The sequence below is a fragment of the Polypterus senegalus genome, chromosome 9, assembly GCF_016835505.1.
Source record: "Polypterus senegalus isolate Bchr_013 chromosome 9, ASM1683550v1, whole genome shotgun sequence".
NCBI classification, from domain to species: domain Eukaryota; kingdom Metazoa; phylum Chordata; class Cladistia; order Polypteriformes; family Polypteridae; genus Polypterus; species Polypterus senegalus.
Genome location: NC_053162.1, coordinates 112,485,529 through 112,509,315, shown reverse-complemented (window position 1 = coordinate 112,509,315; position 23,787 = coordinate 112,485,529). Strand labels below are relative to the sequence as shown.

At 37.8% G+C, this 23,787-nt stretch overlaps 1 protein-coding gene across 1 annotated transcript in view; it reads right to left on the bottom strand.

The window, feature by feature from the left end:
- LOC120534889 (putative ATP-dependent RNA helicase TDRD12) overlaps nt 1-23,787 on the bottom strand; it is a 329,578-nt gene that overhangs the window by 95,673 nt on the left and 210,118 nt on the right. The window lies entirely within an intron of this gene.

The window sequence follows — 23,787 nt, the reverse complement described above, 5'->3', positions numbered from 1 at the left end:
TCTATATATCTATATATCTATATATATATATATACACATATACACACAGTGGTGTGAAAAACTATTTGCCCCCTTCCTGATTTGATTTCTTATTCTTTTGCATGTTTGTCACACAAAATGTTTCTGATCATCAAACACATTTAACCATTAGTCAAATATAACACAAGTAAACACAAAATGCAGTTTTTAAATGATGGTGGTTATTATTTTATATATATATGACAGCAACACTCATAACAGTGACAAAACAATTACATTGATTACATTGACAATCATGTTACATTATTTTCAAAATGTTTCCTTTTCTTTTTCATTACTTCTTTAACACACTGCAGTACTTCTCCGCACTCCACACATATACACACAGGGCCCACTAGAGGACGTTGGGCCTAGGGAATCCATTCCCGGGCTCCCGGGAACAGCCAAGATCACATACATAGTGTAAAAATCAATCAAGAAATGACAGAGTTATAGCTGAAAATAATTAAGTGGTGCGGTTTTTTGGCCCACAGTGTAGTGTGTTGTCAATTAATTCAGTCAACAACAGACCAGCAGCAGTCAGTCTCCCAGCTCCCACTAAGACTGAGCGCAGTGGACTCGGAGGAGTCTGCACTCTGCAGCTTATGAATGCCGGAATGGAGCAGACTTCATTGACGTCTGTCAGACAACAGCTTTGAACAGCAATTTGCAATTTCAATGCGTCAGTCTGTTGCATCCGCATTATCTTTGCCAAGAAACTTGCCATCACAGAATGATGACAAGAAACTGGATGCATCAGTAAAAGCTGAAATGGCGGTGTTTCAGAGCAACGGCAAGCGTGGGCATTGTTTAGAACAAGTATCAGTATCTGATGACTGCGCCACCTACTTCAGTGTAGGCAGAGGGTGCTTTCTCAGCGGCTGGCATACTCTGCACAAAGTTTTGCTCTCGCCTGGACAATCGCACGCTGGAGACGTGCTTTCTACACTCTTATTACCACAACTAGATACACGTACTTACAGTATATGACAGCACTGCTTGTAAATAAGGTTAGTCTTTAATTGATGTCAACATATTGCAGTAGTTTTATTAAAAATAAGTGTTGGTCCTTCTAAAACTGTTCACATGTGAGATGCCCATGCACTGTGTCATCCCCGGGAGCCCAAGATTTCCGGGAATGACATGTGGGATTCCAGAATTTCCAGGAATTGATAAACCCGTCCGGGAATGGATTCCTTAGTCGGGCCCTCAGGCCACACTCACGAAGTCTGTTTCCGATTGTTTAGTCAGAGAAATTCACACCAGTGGCCTGCGGGAGGTCATTTTGTAGGGCTCTGGCAATGCTTGTCCTGTTCCTCCCTGCCCAAAGGAACAGACACCGTTCCTGCTGATGGGTTAAGAACTTCTATGGCCCTGTCCATCTCTCTTAGAATAACTGCCCATCTCCTGGAATCTCCTCCATGCCCTTGAGACTGTGCTGGGAGACGCAGCAAACCTTCTGGCAATGGCACATATTGATGTACGATCCTGGAGAAATTGGACTACCTGTGCAACGTCTGTAGCGACACTGACTGTAGCGAAATACAAAACTAGGGAAAAATGTCAGTGGCCACCACCTGTTAAAACATTCCTGTTTTGGGGGTCGTCTCATTGTTGCCCCTGTAGTGAACCTGTTGTTAATTTCATCGACGCCATAGCAGCTGAAATGCACACACACACACACAAATACAGTGAAAATGTGCCAGTGAAAATCTACGTTTCTGACGTCTAAGCCCCCCAGTTTTGTTCTAGTTACCATTACAAATTACACCAAGTTTTGACAATCAAACAATATTTACTGGTGGCACAAGAGATCAGAATTTTTCTATATTCACTACACAGAAACATGCATGCGGATATGACTACTCTGTCCAGCTCTTCAGAGCTTTTCAGTTAACAGAGTGTTTGTTGGTGTTGGAAATTATTTGCAATGGTCTTTTACAACTTTCTGTTCTTCTTGGTTTGTGATGACCGAATTGAATGACTGAATTAGTGCCACCCCTCTCTCTGCTGCATCATTGACCATTTTCAGGTGTTTGACATTGCACTGAGCTGAAATATATGCTTCATTACTGTCCAATGAATCAGGATCGTACACGAGGAAGTCCTGTGAAATCTCCATACAAGTGAAAAACTTCCTTGTGTTATGTGATACAAAATGTGCCAACCTGGTTCCAGTGATGCAGCTTTCCTCAACTGTTGCTTGTACAGATGGATCTTCATCATCGTTCCTGTTTAGTGTAGCAATCAGTTCCCTTTTTTCTGTCACAGACAGCTGAGTATCAAAAAATGCAAGCCCAACAAGAGCTTCACTCAGGTACCAAAGATGGCGTGTTGAAGTCTGTATTGCTGCATTTGCAACTGTTCTGTTTACATCATGGTAAATCACTAGGGCTTTCAGCAGCTGGAGGTCATTTTGTGGAGCTGACACTGGGAAGGTAAGGGTGCACCACACTTTGATAATACACCTTCACCACAAACATGTTGAACTGCTTAAGCCCAGACAGTTCACGAGCAGTCAAGTAAAACTACGAGCGAAACATTTAAATCTTGAGACTGTATACAAGGGGGTCCTCGGGTTACAACACAGTTCCATTCCTACAACAGTGATGTAACCTGAATTTTGGCGCAAGTCGAAACACACCCTAAGTCACTTACCGTTCCTAACACATTTGTAAAATCATAATCTAGAACTTAACACAACTAAGCCACAGAAAAAGGAAAAGGACATACATATACTGTACACTGTACTGAAGTAACAGAAAAAATGGCAAAAAATGTGTAAAAAAATTCCTTTCCTTTATTCCTTACGATCTCTTTACAATGTCTAATTTCACATCCATTGTGATAGCTTTCCTCTTCTTCAAAGCACTACAATCTCTAGGAGCCATAAGGGCCAAAAAGTCACCAAACAAAGCAACACAAATGGAACACTTGTGCCAAACTGTTTGCCAACTCCGTCACTCATACACGGTGTGGCAGATGCCTGGGGCGACAACCCAGCCGGGACGCCTTGGAGGACCGGAAGAGGGCATGCGCCTATCTCAGATCACGTGGGGGCAGCCACCCTGGTTGCTATGGGGCCCGTGGTCACCACCAGTGGGTGTCCTGGTGCCTGGAGAGCCCTGTACCTCGGCACTTCCGCCACACCAAGAAGTGCTGGGGGTTTGGGAGAAGAGGAATGGGGGTGCACAGCCAGGCACTTCTGCCAAACAGGGGAGGGTCCATGGAGGAGTGCCGGGAAGCACCTGGAGCCCATCCGGGCTTGTACAAAAGGGGCCGCCTCCCTTCATTCGAAGACTGGAGACGGGTGGAAGTGGACGAGAGCTGTGTTGGAAGAGGAGTGGAGGCAGCCTGAAGTAAAGTGGCACTGGAGAGAGAGAGGCTTGGACTTTTGGGGATTAGTGCAGAGGCAAAGGTACTGGGTTGTGCACAAACTGAAACTGTAAATAGTGTAAATAAATGTGTGTGTTGGGTGACCAAACGTTGTCGATCTGTCTGTGTCCAAGGCTTGTTTTACAACGGCATTACTGTGTATTCTTCTGTTGTGTGCAACCAAACTAGATCGCCCACAAAGTCTGTAAGTACAACGCTAATGGTGTAAGCTGAAACACTCATGTCTCAATTTTTTTTTTTTTATGGGAGTGAGCGTTTTAAACTCGAAACATCATATGTCAAGATGTTGTAACCCGAGGACCCCCTGTATAAGCTTCGACATCCATCAAGCTATGTGATAAGCTCTGGGTGTGTTGATGTGGATTGTCTCGGTAGAATCATATCCCAAAAAACAGCAGCTCCAGGTGAATCAGTTTTTTGTAGTAATCTCTTGGATTCTGTTCCTGCAACTGTGACAGATAGAATGCTTGAATGTCCTGCTTCTGTGGCCCAAGTACATCAGCAATTACTTTGTCATTCCGCCTTCATGTGATATCTGTCGATGTTATTCCACGCCACAGCAAATCACTCAAACAGCTTTATATTTGGCCCACTGGAACATCCCACTGTGACATTAAAAGCCTTGGCTACAATAAGTTCATGGATATGTTGTTGGCAGGCCAAACTGAAGCTGCCGTTGCAATTTATGTTGTAATTCATGCTCCTGCTTTGTTCCCAGTGTTACTGGCACTGGTGTCAAAACACATCAGTTGGAAACGTTCAGTGAGATTCCGGTCATCCAGTGTTTGAAAGACCGCTGCAGCCTGTGCCTCAGCAGTTTCACTGGGAATATTCGGAACTCCAAGAATCTTCATCACACCACCTCCTGACACTATGACAGCCAGTCGGTCAACACTGTCTTTACCTGTCAGAGGATTTTTCCATCACAATTTTCTATGTCCGGGCCTGAAAGACCACCAGTAGTGAATGCCTTCTTGATCTCTGAAGCTGTAGCAGCACGATTCTTTCTGCATGCTTGTCTTGTGGACTCCTTATTCAGAGCTAAAGTCAATGCATCGTGGCCAAGAAACTTAGCCACGGCTGTATTGATGAATGTTGCCTTTCTGTCTGAGACGTTTGTGCGATCAAGTGCCGGTGCTTCATCTTCATGTATTACATTTATGGGCTTTAATTTTCTTCTCTTTTTTACTGGAACTGTAAAATCAGAGTCTTGTTGTTTTTCTGATTCTGCTGTGGTGCTTTCCTCTATATCTGGCTCACCCTTGGAGGTTCCAGGTAGACTTTCAGCTTGTGATGATACTCGCTCTTTCTTTCCTCTCTTATCTGTTTGTTTTCTTTTGTAGCGCCGCTCTTCTGCTTTCGCAAGTTTCTTGTCTACTGGCCCAACACTTCCACGTCTTCCTTGTTCTCTTTGAGCAAGCAGAAACTTGCGACCCTCGTCTATTTGTACTAGGTCTAAAGCATCAGCATGTGCAACGTCAAACAGGTCTTCAAGAGCTGCACAGAAATTATTTTCCTTTCGCTGTTGTGCATCTGATCTTCCGGGTTTCTCTTTCTGCAGACCTTTCCATTTCATGTGCTGCTGTTTGATTTTGTTTATTATATTTTACCCTTTTTTCGTAGGGATTCATGCCTTCTGCCAGAACTGGATACCTCTTATCGTTGCAGCAGCACTATCCTGGACTGTTTAATTCTCAACAGTATGCAAATTAAAAAATCGACTTAGCACTTGTCCATTAGAAGGTAGCTTACAGCCAGTAATGGTATCAGAGAGTCCTGCTATAAGCCACACACTGTGTCGTGATTGCCTTGACTTTTTCTCTACAACTGATGTCATCTTGCTTAAATCCTTCACCTACACCTGTTATGCAAATATAACAGTGCCAAGTAATTAGGACTCAATAAGTTTATAATTTTGGTACAACTTTGTAGCAATGTAAAGATGCAGATAGAAATAAGAAATAATCCCAGCCGGGTTATAGGACTACATTATGCAAACAGACTAACAGCAGTGTAACATTTTCTTCTTGTTGTCTCACAGTTCCTCTATTACTTGCAAGGAGTATGTATGCCTGTTACTGATATAATACTGGAATCACACAAGTTATTAAACTTTAACTTTGGGAACTGTGAAAGAAATCTGTCTGTATGAGCATATAAAAAATACTTGTTTTTTCATTTATTGCATTATTTTATGTTTCTTACACAAATGTCACAGCAACAAAAGTAAACACTAGGCATAGAAAAACAAACTAGGCATAGATAAAAACAATACAAATTTATTTTAAAAGCTCAGTTATGCTGAATATTCCATGTACAACACCTATCAATAACAAGCATAATAGTTGCTTGAAAAAGGGATTTTACAATAAATATTGATAACGTCAGAAGCATTGTGCCACTAGTAAATGTTGATATATTCATCTTAAATTTTTTTTCATGTATCATTTTTATGAAAGGTGCATTTTTACAGTGTAACATTTCACTTGTTCGCATATTGTTCGTTGGCACCCTAATATACATACACATATACATATATACTTACAGGTTTTAATCATTAATTCAACTGTAGATTTTTTGTTGTTAAAATACACATTTACTATATTTATACAAGTGTTTTTTCTTCAATTTATTAGCTAGACAATCAATTTTTGAAATTTTAAATTTGGTTTACCATTTAAAGTGAAACTTGTTTCTTACCAAAGCATATGGCTGTATGATACACAGCAAAACATACTAACAGTACTACTCCTTAATAAAGCCACATATATATAAAATGTTCCTAAGTGGTTTATCAATAAGACACAAGACTAACATGCTTAATACATTTCTAAATACAAGACACATTTTGCTGTTATGCTAATATTTTTCTTTGTACAGTTCAAATGTAATTAAAACAAGCTCCATGTCCAAACTAAATCTGTGTCCGCTTTAAAGGATAAAATAAATAAAGTCTAAAATGAAAATGGCAAAATTCAATAAAGTAGCTTTTATTGCCATCAAACTGCATAGGCCGACACCTTTTGAGTTTATTACTCCACTTTCTTTAACATATAAGCTAATATCCCAATTACCAAAATGAGCCTGGTCTTCTTGTACTTTATTTACTGTGTAATAAGAAAAAAAAAGCATGTTGGCTCAACTACCGTAATACCTTACACTTCAACTGAACTACAGTAACGCTTAGAAAAGCAGGGGCTGAAAAGATTGCATTTGTGATTGGGCAATTTACCAATCAAGACTTTTGTGAAAATCTGCCCATTTAGATTGGCGGCCAAACAATGGGATCATCCTTAATTACAGAGAAGGGATGCTTTGGGTACTTTCTTTACAACAAATCTAATTTCCAAACACTGTACACTTACTCAGTGCTCTCTTATTGAATAAGTAAACATGATTAGCTAAGCATAAAACACAAAGTTATTTTAACAATCGTCCCTTAACCCTATTTGTGATTCCTTTACACAAGTCATCATGTAAAATTATGTGTCCATTTCCTTTTGAATAAAGGCAATCAAGTACAATCATGCTGTCAAACTTAAGACTCCAAAACAACATCTATCTACAGTATTTGAACACAACTCAGTGGGGCTTTGAGGGAAGAACACTACCTAGCATGCTACAGTAGTACCATGAAACAGCTGGACAGCTGATGGCATATTATTTTTATGGACCAAATGAAAAACAACTTCCACACCATTGCATACAGTGAAAGATGCTTAATAAAACATTACTTGTTGGACACAGGTGTACAAAGCTGTAAAATAATGAAAGAAATACAACTGCTACTTCATTTATGTATTTTTTTAGCTATTTGTATTTTACTCAAGTAAATTTCATTTACGGCTACGTTTTTAGGTTCAATATCATACTTGTTACATCAATTCCTTTTCTATCAAGCACTCGTAACTTGCTACACAGACAAACTATTATAAGTTCCTTAAAGAGAACTGTCAGGTGTATTGTCAACTTAGGATATAGTTCAAAGAATAGCAATACCATATATTATTCAAAAACAAAGAATCAATAGTGCATCTTCCACTGCTTGATTGATATGTTGTTTCTATGCTTCCCATTCACAGTTGAGACATTAAAACTGGATGTGCACTTTCCCCCATGGTTGTATATAAAGGCGGCACGAAAAGAAACCCCTGTCTTCAAGAAATTGCATTCAAATTTAAAAAGGGAATTGATGAAGTAGTTGTTTTTTCCCTTTTCTTAAGCTATCTTGTATGGGTCCCCTTAAGTTCCAAACATTTTTTTTTTTTTTTTTTAATTTGTGCAAACAAGATTTTATGGACACAAGTAATAAGCAGCTTGAAACCCCAAGTTATATATATTGTTCAAACAATATATGTAAGTTATACACACAAGATACTGCATGCAGTGGGTCATGAAGACACTTCCATGGAAAAAAGTGAGTTGCGACACCAGAAAGAATGCTGGTCTAAATAAAGTGTTGTACCTTCTCATTATTATAAAATTTACATTTACTTTTGGTACTTGAATAGTTTTGAAAGCATATAGTTACTCTTACTCAAGTACTGTTAACTGAAATACTTCTTATTTTTACTTGAAGGTAAAAATTTGACAAAGTACTTCTCCTTTAGCTCAAGTATCATTTCATAGTACATTTTGGCAATCTGCTGAAAATTGAATTACTTCATATATTCAGAAGGAAAATGAGAATTTACCAAGTCTAAGAACATTTTGAGAGTTTATAATGCACTTGAGAAGGTTAAAGTGAGTGATCAGATAGAGAAACTATTCAAGTTAGAATAGAGATATCGAGTAACAGGATGAGATCCAGTGGACTCCAAAGAAGTAAATGGAAAAAACTGATTAGTCTTATTGTGCAAACACAAGTTTAAAAAAAATAAATAAATAAATAAATTCAACCATAAAACAGGGTGCCAAGTGTACTATCCCACCAAATGAACAACGAATAAGAAAATTTTTTTTTTTTTTGTCTTGTAAACAATGACACAATACTCAATCAAACAAATACAGATATAACAACAATTTACTTCAAAATATATATATAGACGTCTTTGCATCCTATGAACAATTACATTCCAAATTTAACATTCCAGCTACAAATTTCTTTCACTATCTTCAAATCAGGAACTTTGTTAAACAGAACCTTCCGGATTTTCCTCATCTTGCACCCTCAGCCACGCTGGAAAAATTATTGCTCAATTTCGAGGAGTTAGACTCCATCTCTACAATATATAAAATCCTTTTACAATCCCTTCCTTTCAAAGATCCAAGAGGACACTGGGAAAATGATCTCTCAATTAATATATCAGAAAAGGAGTGGAAAGTAGCAATGCAGAGAATTCACTCGAACTCCATATGTGCAAAGCATACAATTATACAACTCAAAATTATATATCGAGCACATCTGTCTCGACTAAAACTCTCCAAAATGTTTCCAGGACATGATCCAACCTGTGAACGCTGCAAATTAGCTCCAGCCTCACTAGGTCACATGTTCTGGGCCTGCTCCAAATTAACATTATTCTGGACAAAAATTTTTAATTACCTCTCAGACAGTCTTGGACTCACAATCCCTCCTAACCCATTAACAGCTGTGTTTGGGGTTCTTCCAGAGGGTCTTAAAGTGGAGAAAGACAAACAAATTGTGATTGCATTCACTACACTTTTGGCACGCAGACTTATTCTGATAAACTGGAAGAACCCAAACTCTCCTCTTTTAAGTCAGTGGGAAACTGATGTGTTATATTATTTAAAATTGGAAAAAATCAAATACTCAGTTAGAGGATCTGTGCAGACTTTTTTCAAAACATGGCAGGATCTAATCAGTAATATTTTGAAATGATTTTATAAAGCACAGAGAATTTGTTGATTTAGGTATTTTTAAAAGCCTTAAATTTTACACCATTTGGCTTGCTCTCTCTCTCAAGGGTGGGGATCGATCTGTTCTTAGCATAATTCTTTTTTTTTTTGGTAAAAATGTGATTGCTATGTATTGATTGTAATAAAATTAATAAAAAAAAAAAAAAAAAAAAAAAAAACAAACAAAATCAAGCTAACAAAAGAAAAGTAGAAAAGCATAAGGGTGGAAAAAAGCAAACCAAGATTGAACTAGACCTAACCCTATCCTAAAATAAGGAGAAAATGGAGAGACAGAAGCAAAAAAAAAAAAACAAACAAAAATCAGGCTTTTCAAAAACAGAAGAATTAATAAAGTCAATTACTGATCTACTGCCGTGTTTTTTAAAAAAAAAATTGTAAATATCATCTAAGAAAGGACTAGATTTTTTTTCTACTTTGAGATAATATAGAACTGACTTACTGTATAGTAGGTGGGTTCGGATTTTTTTTCAGTTAAGGTGGAATAATGACTATGAAATGTAATGTAGTACAGGAAATTAGTATTAGTTTATCCATAACCACTTTCAACCCATCTGGTTGTACACAAAATATTGTTAATATATTAGGAGCAATTGTGACACCAAGGCTACCTGAAAATAACTAAATTGCTTTGTCCAAAATGATGGTGATAGCAAAGTATACAGCTTAATGATGCTCAAGCTAGATTACAACATAGGTTGAATCTTGTTCAGGGTACAATTTAGACAATTTTAAACAAGATGAATGTGATTAATGAAGACTTTTGGTTGAATTATGAAATAAAGAACAAGTAAAAACAAGTAACACAAATACAAAATGCTTAATGGATTAGATATATGAACAGATTTTAAAGAATAAAAAGCAAGCCACATACAGATACACTGATGTGTGTATGTTGCCAAGCAAAGCAAATTAAAAAAAAATAAATAAAAATAAAGAACTTCCCTACAAGACAGGCTTGTGTAAAATACCATAATTTACTACCATAGAAAAGGAGTTCCAAATGGCAAAGAGATTGCACTGATGCAATAAAATTTCCCCTCATGAAAGATATGGTACGAATTAGCAAAGTTAACAAATTAGATTTTAAAAAGATTATCCAATCACTTGACAAGTGTTATGTAATATCATCATGCAACTATTTTTCTCTTCTCAAAAGTCACAAGTTCAACCAGAGCTAATAAAAATTGAATATTTTGCAGCAATAGCCGATTTGTAGTCCAACTGGGCAACGGAGATCTACAGGTACATAAGTCTGACTATGCACTTTATTAATGAGAACTTCCAACTAAAAAGCCACTGTTTGCAAACAACATTTTTCCTACAGGATCATAACAAGCGAGACCATCAGAAGATGTTTGAGAGAAGCATTGGCTGTTTGGAACCTAGAAGTCTAACCTGTATAACAACAGGCAATGCAGCAAACATGGTGAATGTTGTATCCCTTAACAACTGGAACAGGCTCATTGCTTTGGCAACAGACTGCATCACAGAGTTACAAGTTTGCTATATTTGCTAAGCTGTTTTACTGAACAATTTGTCCTAAAATTAAACATAATAAAATCAAATCCATGCCACTATTGTTATAATGTTTATATATGCACAGTATTATACTTCTACTGCTGCTAATTGCAGATAATGTCCTAGCAATATTGTAAAAAAAAATACTTTTACACAATGACACCTTGTTCTACCTTGTTTAACAGCTAAATTATTTTAATATAGCTCTCTTTTTTTGGTTAGTCCTCTCTTTAACTTAGCACAATCTGGAGCTAGTCAGACTTGAATCTTGAACTACATTTTAAAATATTACTTTCATAAACAATGTTTAAAGATGCATAAAGCTGAAACTTTAGGGCACACTACAAATGTAAGACAGCAATATTCTTTGAGAGTGATTGGGTTTTCATAGATTTTTAAAACATATATAGTTTCTGCCTGCTTTTTTACATTTCATCTTTAAATAACATGTAGTGTATTCAGCTGCAGTAAGAGTTATTTGAATGTATAAGCACTTCACTGCTTAAATTTAAATATGTTTATACTATTTAATGTATTGGTGTATTCGGGCTACAAGCTCCCCATTGGAGAGGATTTTCAGGGCAAGTGGCAACATTATTAATTGTCAAAGTCTTTGTTTTACACCAGCGATGGAAGATAGAGGTTACTAACCAAGAATACTAGTCTAAGGACTGGTGATACACACTCACGTAGCTGCTATAGTATTTTTATAATTTTGTATACATGTCTACTGTTTTGTTGTTTACCAAAAAAGGTTTCATTTTAAAATAAAATGTTATTCATGTTGGGCATATTATTCATGTTAATTAGCTATATGAAAATGAAGCTTCCTCACTTCTTAGTTTAATGCTCTGTTTTAACCAAGAGCACAGATATATAGCCTCCCGTATTCTTCTTTATCCCTTCTAGACAGCATCCTGCTTCACAGACATTTTTATTTTTTATACAGCAGATGCACTCACCTTCCAAAACTCACCCCAAACAATCTAGAATGATTTACTCTTTGGAAACGGAGCTATTCATGTCATCTGGCGAAAATGACAACATTTTTAAAAATATTGCAATATATATCACAGAAAAAAAATTCCAATATCATGCAGCCCTATTTAGAGGCAGATCATGCCCAGTCTCAGCCAGAAGGTGGACATACCAGGACAATATGGACAGACTAGTCCCATGGGGCAGCCCTGCTGGGTTTCATAGGTGTCACAAATGGGTGCTGCAGGGAATGGCTTTGGAGAATTTCCACTTAACCTGGAAGTGCTTGCTCCATCAAGAATTGAGACATCAGAAGTAGTCCCAAGTCCTGCATGTAGGAAGCCACCTCACATTCTAAGACATGGAAAAGGTAGGTAGGAAACAAGGAGGGTGGAGGGAGATTATTGAATTCATGATTAAGATCATTTGTGCTTGAAGAACCACCTGGAAAAGGTATTATTGTGTAATAAAATATTTTTTGAAACCGTGGGTGTGTTTATGGACTTGTGTCTGGAGTCTGCAGTGCCCCATACTGGACACAACATATTAAAGCAGTGTTTCCCAACCTAGGTCCTGGGACACAACATGGCAGCAGGTTTTTGTTCCAGCCAGATTCCTAATCAGTGACAACACCTGATAACACTGATCTTATTTAATTAGCTGGTATTATTTTTCTTTTATTCTACATTCAGAAAAGCACAGCAGCATGATTTTTACATTTATAAGACATTTACAAATATTTCTGGTTTTGCTATAGATTTAAATGCTTAACTCCATTTTGTTGATTTCATTATATTTTGCCCTCTCTCTGTGTAGTTTTTCCCCTTCATTGTATCTTATTAATGACAATGGAAAATGAGCAGAGCACACATGCTGGCAAAAAACTTGGGAAATAACAGTTCACTTAATTAGCTCAGGAGTCCAATTAAAAACAGAAGCTGGTTGGAACAAAAACCTGCAGCCACAATGTGCCCCCAGAACAGAGGTTGACAAACACTGTATTAAAGGAATGCTACTCCCATCAGAAAAATCTGCTTGTCACAACTCCGTTCATCTTACTCACCATAAGATTGTTGTCTATGTTAAATATAATTGTGCTCTCCTGCAAAGAACTGCATATCTTTTCTCTGTTCCAGTGTAATGGAGAATTAAAAACAATCATGAATCAAACTGCATTTTACCTCCTTACTACTTGCTGAAAGGAAGTCTCAGCACACTTTCACACACACGTGCATGGGAGGCAGCTAAAGGTTTCAGGAAAGAATAATTCTACACCAGACCAGGGGCCTCATGTACAAATGGTGCGTATGCACAAAAATGTTGCCTAAGAACATTTCCACATTCAAATTGCGATGATTAAAACCTAAACTTGGCATAAAGCCTCGCACATTTCCACGGTTGCTCATACCCTGTCGTACACAAGTTCTCCTCTCGGTTTTGCAGACTAGCGGCACCCAGCGTCAAAGCAGTGCTACTGTTCTTGTGTGGTTTATCTTTCTTTTTCAGATCCACATCCCTGATGCAGCTTTATAAATACAGTGAAATTAACTGCATATTGCTTATTAGTTTAATGCATCTGATTGTAATTAAGGGCGGCACGGTGGCGCAGTGGTAGCGCTGCTGCCTCGCAGTTAGGAGACCCGGGTTCGCTTCCCGGGTCCTCCCTGCGTGGAGTTTGCATGTTCTCCCCGTGTCTGCGTGGGTTTCCTCCGGGCGCTCCGGTTTCCTCCCACAATCCAAAGACATGCAGGTTAGGTGGATTGGCGGTTCTAAATTGGCCCTAGTGTGTGCTTGGTGTGTGGGTGTGTTTGTGTGTGTCCTGCGGTGGGTTGGCACCCTGCCCAGGATTGGTTCCTGCCTTGTGCCCTGTGTTGGCTGGGATTGGCTCCAGCAGACCCCCGTGACCCTGTATTCGGATTCAGCGGGTTAGAAAATGGATGGATGGATGGATGGATGATTGTAATTAACCTGTAACAATATAATGGTCAACAGAATGGTCAAACTATTCCAAATACCATAACTGCTTTAGTGTTGGTACTCTCAACGCACCTCCTTCTTTCAGCTGGTCCCGTTAGGTGTTGCCACATCGGATCATCTTTTTCCATATTATTCTCACTGCACCACCCTGAGTATTTTTATCACTGTATGAGTGTGAATCACAGTTGTACAGCAGCTGAACAGAAAGAGAATTCAGTATACTGCATCAAGCACACGCTGTCTCAGCCATTCGCCATTTGAACTTCTCTCATCCGACAAACACTTCAGAGTCTTTCCTGTACTGACCTCGCGGTTAAGAAACAGTTTCATCACAAGAACTCTAAACGCACTCCATCAGTCCTTCAAGTGCTCCTTGTAGAACTGTCTGTACTTATTACAATCACCTCACTGTAAACTTGAGAAACTGTTATAATATTGCACAACCTGAGCCACTTTATAAAGCACATATTTACATATGATGACAATATTTTTAAGATGAAATGCAGCAAAATATGTTTATTATACAGATAAAACTTTAACTACACAGTGCTGTATTTTTACTGTGGCTGGCGCGACACTTGTAAGGATAGATGGATAGAATAATAAAACATTATGAATATGTTTCAATGTTCCTTAAAAGTTTTGAAGAATTGTCGTTCTATGGCTTAACATCTATTACAGAGCTGATTGTGTGGCGATTAGTTATTTGGAGAAAGAAATATAAGGACAGGAATTGGGGGTGAGTACATTTGAAAGAGACAGTACTTCTGTAATAAAGCCTTTCATTGAAGGACACACATGGCGCAGCAAGCATCGTACGTGAGACATGAACAATCACTACGCCATGTTCCTAAGTTTAATAACATGCTTTAACTCCTATCATCATGAACATATCACGTATACATCTCAGTATTTTAATTATTCAGAGAGCTGTAATATCACGAATGTAATGGATTCTGTGTCCTGTGGGAGGAAGAGAAAGCCCAGAAGCATGCAATGATTCACACACACAGAGAACATAGAAGATCAAATACAAAACAAAGCATTTAACGTGCTACTTTACTAGTTAAAAATCTCATCGTAACTAAATTAAATGATTTTAAGATTAAGTTTATGATGATCTGCTTTAATGACAAAATAAATTACGTGTCTAAAGTGGAAATTTCGAGATTAAAGTTGACATTTCATGCTTTTTCCAACTCCGTGTGCCTTTTTTCCCCTCTGTACCCTAATAAACTTTCATATGACATTCAGATGGTGGGCTACAACTCGCTTTTCATGGTGACTTTGATATGCGACAACTTTTTTATTTTGGGCACTGTCCAACTTTGTGATCTTGAGCTTTCGAGTTTCTCCGACACGCTGTGTCACTCTTTCCTTTTGTTGTTTATACCATTGTTTAAACCAACAAATAGTAAATTTTTCCTTGCCTCCACTTGGTATTCACTGAAATTCTTATGTTTTCACTCGTACTTTTGCCATTGTCTTTTCACAGAAGACTGATCTTAAGGGCTACTTATATTGATTTGCATATTCAAAGAGGCGTAATTCTGGGAGGAGACAGGGTGGAACAGCAGGTACGTGCATGACTTTTCACGCTAACCAGGATTTATGTAGCAGAACAACGTGGAAGATGGCGAACTCACAGAGTTATGCATCTGGATGTTTTTGTGCGTAAGCACATTTCCGCTTTTGTGCTTAAGGCATGTTATAGTGCAAATTCTACGCCCCAGGAGATGGCAGAGTGCACTAATCCTTTCTCTTTTTCCTCTCCAGACCAAACATGGGAAATTGTGCCTGGGCTCTATGACATCACTTCCAGTTCCGGGCCCAACATCATCACTTCCGCTTCATTCTCAAATGATGTAATTTCCCCTACCTGGCTTTAAAACCGCCATGTTTTTGTCTGCCAACCAGTTCTGTTTTGGGCTGACGTACAGTGATCCCTCGCTATATGGTGCTTCGACTTTCACGGCTTCACTCTATCGCGGATTTTAAATGTACGCATATCAAAATATATATCTCGGATTTATCGCTGGTTCGCGGATTTCTGCGGGAAAGGGGTCTTTTAATTTATGGTACATGCTTCCTCAGTTGCTTTGCCCAGTTGATTAAATACAAGGGACACTATTGGCAGATGGATGAGAAGCTACCCAATCAGAGCACGTATTACATATTAAACTCCTCAATTATATACGATATGCTTCCCGTGCGGTGCTTCGCATACTTGAAAGCCCAAACGTCACGTATTGATTTTTGTTTGTTTGCTTGTCTCTGTCTCCCGCTCTCTCTCTCTCTCTGACATTCTCTGCTCCTGACAGAGGGGCTGTTCGCACACTGGCCTACAGGATATGGACGCTCCTCTAAAAATTGCTGAAAGACTACCTTCACATTGCTGCCTTCCTTGCAGCTGCTTTGCCCGGCGGAGCCTCACATACTTAAAAGCTCAAACAGCCCTATTGATTTTTTAATTGTTTGCTTTTCTCGCTCTCTCTGACATTCTCTGCTGCTGACGCGCACTCCTTTGAAGAGGAAGATATGTTTGCATTCTTTTAATTGTGAGATGGAACTGTCATCTCTGTCTTGTCATGGAGCACAGTTTAAACTTTTGACTAAAGAGTGTTATTTCATGTCTAGAGGTTTCTAATAATGTTAAAAAAATGTATTTAGAAGGTCATAAACTGGTTTTCTATGCTCTAACTGCGAAAATATTCGATTTATAAATAAAGAATCCTACCTAGTGGAAATTCGTTTATCGCGGCAGAGTCTGGAATGGATTAACCGCGATAAACGAGGGTTTACTGTATATAAAGACTTACAAAATCAAATTCTCATTTTGACAGACAATTTCAAGTACATGAGTCACTGCCCCGAAATCTTTTTCTGTGTGGTCCAAAGTTCTTTCACAACATGTTATTTTTTTTGGTAAGAAAGTCATTCAACATACTTATTGAATTAAAAGATTTGTCAACAATATCATAAATGTTCTGTATGTATGCAGGCATGCACTGCATCTATGTATACTGCTATGATACCAAAATCCAATAAAAAAAGAAGAGGTGAAAATATTAATAATCTATTAAGATAAAGAAAAAAGGTTAAATTGTAGCAAATGTTTCACAATAAAATTAGTACAAGTTGCAAACACAAATGCCTAATGAAGCCCTCATGCATTACTGCCATTCTTCCTTGCGCTCCACATATACAATTTACTCCTGCATTTGAAATGCTCATTTCATTTTTTAAAGATTGCTGGAATCAATCTTTTTAGCTCTTATTCCACATCCTCTGGAAAGGTGAAAATAGTGATAGACCAACAACCACTACTTTGCGTCTAACTACATAAATCTGGTAATATATGGATTTAGCTGTTTTGATGCAGGATCTTGTCATTTTTGTCTCAAGTGAAAATCAAGTTCTCTTTATACTTAGTTCATCAGATCCAGCTATGAGACTTTTAGGCCTCATGGCATTTGATTTGCACGGGTGATAAGCAGTTAATATCCCTGTATAGTCTTTAAAGCCCTTGTCAAATATCTTGAAAAAATATCAGCAGCAGATGTCACTTGCATTACTATGTCGATGCAAGCTGTAAGCATGTGCTTTATTCTCTTTGGTGAGCCGCCAATATTTTGATTTTCCTCTCAAATTTATTCACCTTTTTCACTATGCTTTCAACACATTGTTGCTTAATTTTCTTTTAACGTTAAATTTAAAACTCCTGATCCTTCATATTCAGGCTCATATGATTTATATTCTGGTTCAGTTTATCAGTTTTATTGTGCATTTTTTTAAATCCACCTCAAGTTTGATATTCAGTAACCACAGCATGGACAGAAGTCCTGTCCATATTGTGTGAAGACAGTGATGCATAGCCAGCTGGCATTGATGCTGCTACAGAAGGTGTTTGGTATAGTTGCTGATGGAGATAAAGTCCTCCCTGCTTTAGATTTCTCACTCAGCCTCACATTCACTGGTTGCTAGACTGAAAGTTTCACCTGAAGATCAAAGCTGAGAAGGGCCTTTATCTGTGTCTAAACGTCAATCTGCAATATGCTGAACAAACGGATCTTTAAATATTTTTTCTCTTTAATTTGGTTCTCTCACCTTTTCTCCTTCAGTGTATTTATTATACTCTGCAGTTTCACTTAAACAAAATACACGATTTCTTAAATATTTTAAATATTAAAAAAAAAAAAGTTGTCAACAAAAGTTCAGAAGCAATGTATCTATGACCAAAGAATAAACTTTGTGAGGAGCAATTTCAATGGTCCCAATCATGAATTAACGAGAAACAAATTATTCTCTGCCCTAACAGGTTTAAATGCCAAAATAGTATTTTTACATGAGATTCACTTAATACAGGGGTGGCCAAGTCCTGGAGGGCTGCAGTTTTTTGTTCCAACCCAGTTGCTTAATTAGAAAACAATCCTTGTCAATAATTTAACTTCTTTCCTTCTTATTGCTTTAACTCTATCATGCGAGCTCATTCACATATCCTAGATTTTTTTCTCTTTCTGAGGATACCATCCAAATTATTTGAAGTCTAAAATGGATGTGTAATTCTCAATCCTTCACTTTTTTCTCTCTTCACTTACCTTCCAGGAATTTATTTAAAACAAATAGTGCACAATAAATGCATAAATATGTAAATGGAAAAATACTGGTTTCTTTTGTCATTTGCATCATATTGCTAATAAGGAACAATAAATAACCGAGAATACATCTGTTTAAGAATAAAATATTTTTGCCCATTATCGGAATCGTTTAAGTTGACTGACAACATGGCAGGGTGAACAGCACAGGTCTTGATAAACAGCCAACACTTCAAATATTGACTCTTAGAATACACTTAATGTAATTGTCAATAAAAACTTGAAAAACTTTTTTTACTCCAGTATGCCATAGAAACATATGACAAAAAGATATAAAAACAAACAATGAAGCAGCTAACTTTGAGAAAACTTTGAGAAAACTTCTGGCCACAGCTGTATAAACTCACTTCAAACTGGGAAAGCAGCAGGCCCCGATATCTACCCAGTGGAAATTGTTATATATATATATTTATCTATACTAATAAAAGGCAAAGCCCTCACTGACTCATCACTAATTCTCCAACTTCCCATGTACGTAGAAGGCTGAAATATGGCAGACTCATTCCTAACAGCTTACTTACAAAAGTTGGGCAGGTTTCATTTTGAAATTCTACACGTAATGGTCATAACTGGAACATATTTTATCGTCCATATACTATAATAGACTTCTGCTCAATGCCCGTAGGAGGCGGAGTTACGCCTCTCACGTAATTTAGTGCCTGCCCATATAAGGCCGTCCATCAGTGGCAATCCAATAGAAACACTGCCGCTAAATATTCACGGATGAAGGACTGTGCTTATGCAGAGGAAGATGAGATGGTCAGGGTGGTGTTTGGCACAAACTCAGCGAAACTGTGAGAGAAACTTTTAAGGGCCGGGTCTTAGCTAACATTAAATACAGCCGTGGGGTAGAAAAAGTCAATGTCCCGCTAAAGGAAGACAGTGTAAAAAAAAAAAACCCGTGCACGCAGTGTGTCACGTCTCAGATAAAGAAGACGATGAGCTGTTTATTGATGCAGTAAGAAACGAATCGATGAACGAAACCTGTTATCTTTACAACGATTGACAAACACGGAATGTAACTTGAACACAACACATCCTACAAATACAAATCTGATTGAAAGAAATAATGATAATCAAATCCTTGATGACAGAAACACTCATAACACTCACAAAACAATTACTGCATATTGACAATCATGTTACGTTATTTTTAAAATGTTGCCTTTTCTTTTTCATAACTTCTTTAACACACTACTTCTCCGCTGCGAAGCGCGGGGGTGTATATATATATATAAATATATATATATATATATATATATATATATATATATATATATATATATACCCCGATCTACATATGCTCAAATAGACAGCGCCAAGGATATCGAGCATTAGTCAAGGTATAGCTGCAATTCTTTATAGATGATCAACCAGAAATTATTGCAGGCACCTGAGTTCGAATCCCGCTCAAGGCACATTGCCGTATGGGGAAAAAAAAAAAAAAAAAGCTTTCTCTTCAACGGTGCTTTGAATCCTGCATTGCAGATGTACTTGTTTATTTTTCTTTTTCGATTAAACTAAAATGTTTAGAGAATGATTTATCAAGGAACACACGGACAACAAGCATATTTAAAAATCACACTTAAACTGTCTGCCGGCCCGTTATATTGAAATAAATAACAAATAATAATGCATTTCACTTCCTTATATAGCGCCTTTACTATGATCTGAGACGGCTGCACAAATAATCAAGAGGGATAAAATAAAAATGAAAGCGCAATAAGAATGAATAAATATTAGTGCACAGCCTTGTGTTTGTATGTATTTATAACATTTGGGAAGTAATATATTCTTGATAATGCTGACATTTAATTAATGTGAAGTAGGTAAAAATAAATATTTGGAAATATTGCAAAGGGAAATGTTTATATACTTAGTGCAAAATAACTATATATGTTCTAGTAAACAAGCATACACACCACTAGATAGATAGATAGATACTAGCAAAATATTCGCGCTTCGCAGCGGAGAAGTAGTGTGTTAAAGAAGTAATAAAAAAGGAAACATCTTGAAAATAACATAACATGATCGTCAATGTAATTGTTTTGTCACTGTTATGAGTGTTGCTGTCATATCTATCTATATATCTATATCTATATCTATATCTATATCTATATATATATATATATATATATATATATATATATATATACACACACACACATTAAATACAGTATATCTCTATATATATATATGCAATATCTTTATCTCTCTCTCTATATATATATTTATATATATATACATACACACACATACACATTATATCTGTATCTATATATAGCAAAATACCCGCGCTTTACAGCAGCAAAGTACTGCCTTAAAAGTTTTATTAAGAAGAAAATTAAACCTTTTTAAAATGAGGGAAAATATACCAATAATTATTTGTTAAGCATCTCTTTGTATACCACATTGCGAGTTCGGCCCTCCGGTTGTAATATGACCAAGCTGTGCGCCGTGCTTACTCTTAAGCATGCAACATACAGTTGGCCATGTGAACAGTAATCTTGTTTCAAATCTCACAGCTTGGATTGCTGCTGTCATAATCGGTTTGAGTTTCATTGTTTGTTTCAATTATGACAGTATTTGTAGAACTTGTGATGAAGTGACATTCGGCATCTGTCAAGCGTTGTAAGTATACAACCAGTTTCATCGATAACTTCACATCCAGCTTTTCAGAGTTTAAACATTCATAAACATCAAAGTGTCCACTACTGAAATCGTCACCTGTGAATCTAAGATGTTTAAGAGGCATTGGCGGTTGTCAAAAGGTGTAAAATATTTGGCCATTTCGGTACACTTGAAAGCGACCGAACAATTCAGCGGCAGCCATCAACGCACATGCAGATGCATAGGTGAAGGGCTTAAGCATTTCACTCTTATAGTGCTCCTGTGTAGTATAATTATCTCCTGTACCGTCATCTGTCCACACCTTGAACCTGTCCCAGTCATTCAACACATAAGATGCAATGTTTCTCCAGATATCAAGAGTAAGCCTGATATGGCCGTGCAATATGAAACAAAGAGAATGGAAAAGATAGGTGCCATCTCCGGGCATGGAAACCACTCGGTAAGTAAGACAGTTCTTTGATCGATGGTGATCACCTCGATAGACATGGTAATGCGGGTACGGTTGGAATGATAAAGGAAATGGGTACCTGAACAATGTAATGTAAGTCTAAAATACCTACACAATAACCATAATCATAATAAATGAACAATAAAACAGCGGAGAAGCCGTGGATTAAATAAAAAGGCTGTAGTTATCAGCAGGGAGACGCGAATCCCGTGGCGAAGCAAGGAAGAGAATGTAGAGACTAGAGCGAAGGACGGCCTTATATAGGCAGGCAGCCAACAACGTGAGAGGCGTTGGGATGGGGGACCCAATGCCGCCTCACACGGTGACTGAGCTGCAGGCTATGGACGTATATATGTACGTAAGTAGGATTCAGTTAGCGTTGGGAACCTGCGTACCAAATTTCTTGAAGATGGGACCATAAGTAACAAAGACTTTTGAAAAGTTCAATATGGTGGCCGACAGTGGCGTCATACCACCGAAATAAGTATGTACATTGGTTTCGGTTAGCGCAGGGAAGCCGCCTACCAAATTTCGTGAAGATGGGGCCATGAATAAGAAAGTTCAACATGGCGGACGTTGTTGACCGTTACGTGTAGAATTTCGAAATGAAACCTGCTTAACTTTTGTAAGTAAGCTGTAATGACTGAGCCTGCCAAATTTCAGCCTTCTACCTACACGGGAAGATGGAGAATTAGTGATGAGTCAGTCAGTGAGTGAGTGAGGGCTTTGCTTTTTATTAGTGTATATATATATATATATATATATATATATATATATATATATATATACACTAATAAAAGGCAAAGCCCTCACTCACTCACTCACTCACTCACTCACTCACTCACTGGCAATCCAATAGCAAACTGCCACGGGTAAATATTCACGGGTGAAGGACTGTGCTTATGGAGAGGAAGACGAGATGGTCAGGGTGGTGTTTGACACAAACTCAGCGAAACTGCAAGAGAAAGTTTTAAGTGCCAGGACTAAGGTAACATTAAATACAGCCATGGACATAGCACGAGATGGCACCAGCACAGCTGGGAACCTTCGATGCATGTACACCGAGTGGCTCACGTGAACTGACGCAGTGCACAGATAAAAGCAACAGTTCCAAAGAGCGCTGAACAAAACCGAATTACACAATTGAAAAGGCAGCAAAAAATGAAGCGTCTGATAAGCATATTCATAAATCCAGCTACTGCGGAAACAAAGCACACGGTGGAAAAAGTCAATGTCCCGCTAAAGGAAGACAGTGTAAAAAAAACCCGTGCATGCAGTGTGCCAGGTCTCAGATAAAGAAGAAGACGAGCTGTTTATTGATGCAGTAAGAAACGAATCGATGAATGAAACCTGTCATCTTTACAACGATTGACAAACACGGAATGTAACTTGAACACAACACATCCTACAAATACGAACCTGATTGAAAGAAATAATGATAATCAAATCCTTGATGACAGCAACACTCAGTAACACTCACAAAACAAATACTGTATATTGACAGTCATGTTACGTTATTTTTAAAATGTTCCCTTTTCTTTTCTACCTTTTTAACACACTACTTCTCGCTGCGATGGCGGGTATATATATATGTATATATATATATATATATATATATATATATATATATATATATATATATACACCGATCTACATACTCGAATAATGGATACTTTATTCGCCATCAATGATTGTTTTGGTAAAGCCATACTCAGTGTATTCATTAGATGAACGGTAAAAAGTAAGAGCGAGGGAGGATGACTCATTGAGGCATGCTGGCTGTAGTGCGCGTCAACTATATCTGAATTGCGATCACATTTGAAAAATATATCTTTTCAAGTTCTATTTAGTCCATATGTGTCAAACTCAAGGGCATGGGCCACATCCGTCCGCGTGTAATTATATCCGGCCCGCGAGATCATTTTATATACTGTATTATTGTTATTAATAGCCCGGGTAAATGAAGCGCTGATAATACAATAAACTACAGATCCCATAATGCAGCGCTTCAGCTGCCTTGCCGAACACTTACCGCGTTAATCAAGTCTACCTTATGATGCTGCAAGTTATTGCGAAGCTAGAGTTATTGCACTGAGTTTGCCGGCGCTTTGGTGACTTTGAAGAACAAAAAAAGTCCGTCTACATGCGGCTCGAACCTTGTGCATGTTTGGTAGCACATATCTGTGTGAGAAGCTCTTCTCAGTGATAAAGAATAACAAAACAGCACACAGGAGTCGCCTCACTGATGAGCACCTGCAATCCATCCTGAGAATCTCCACAACACAG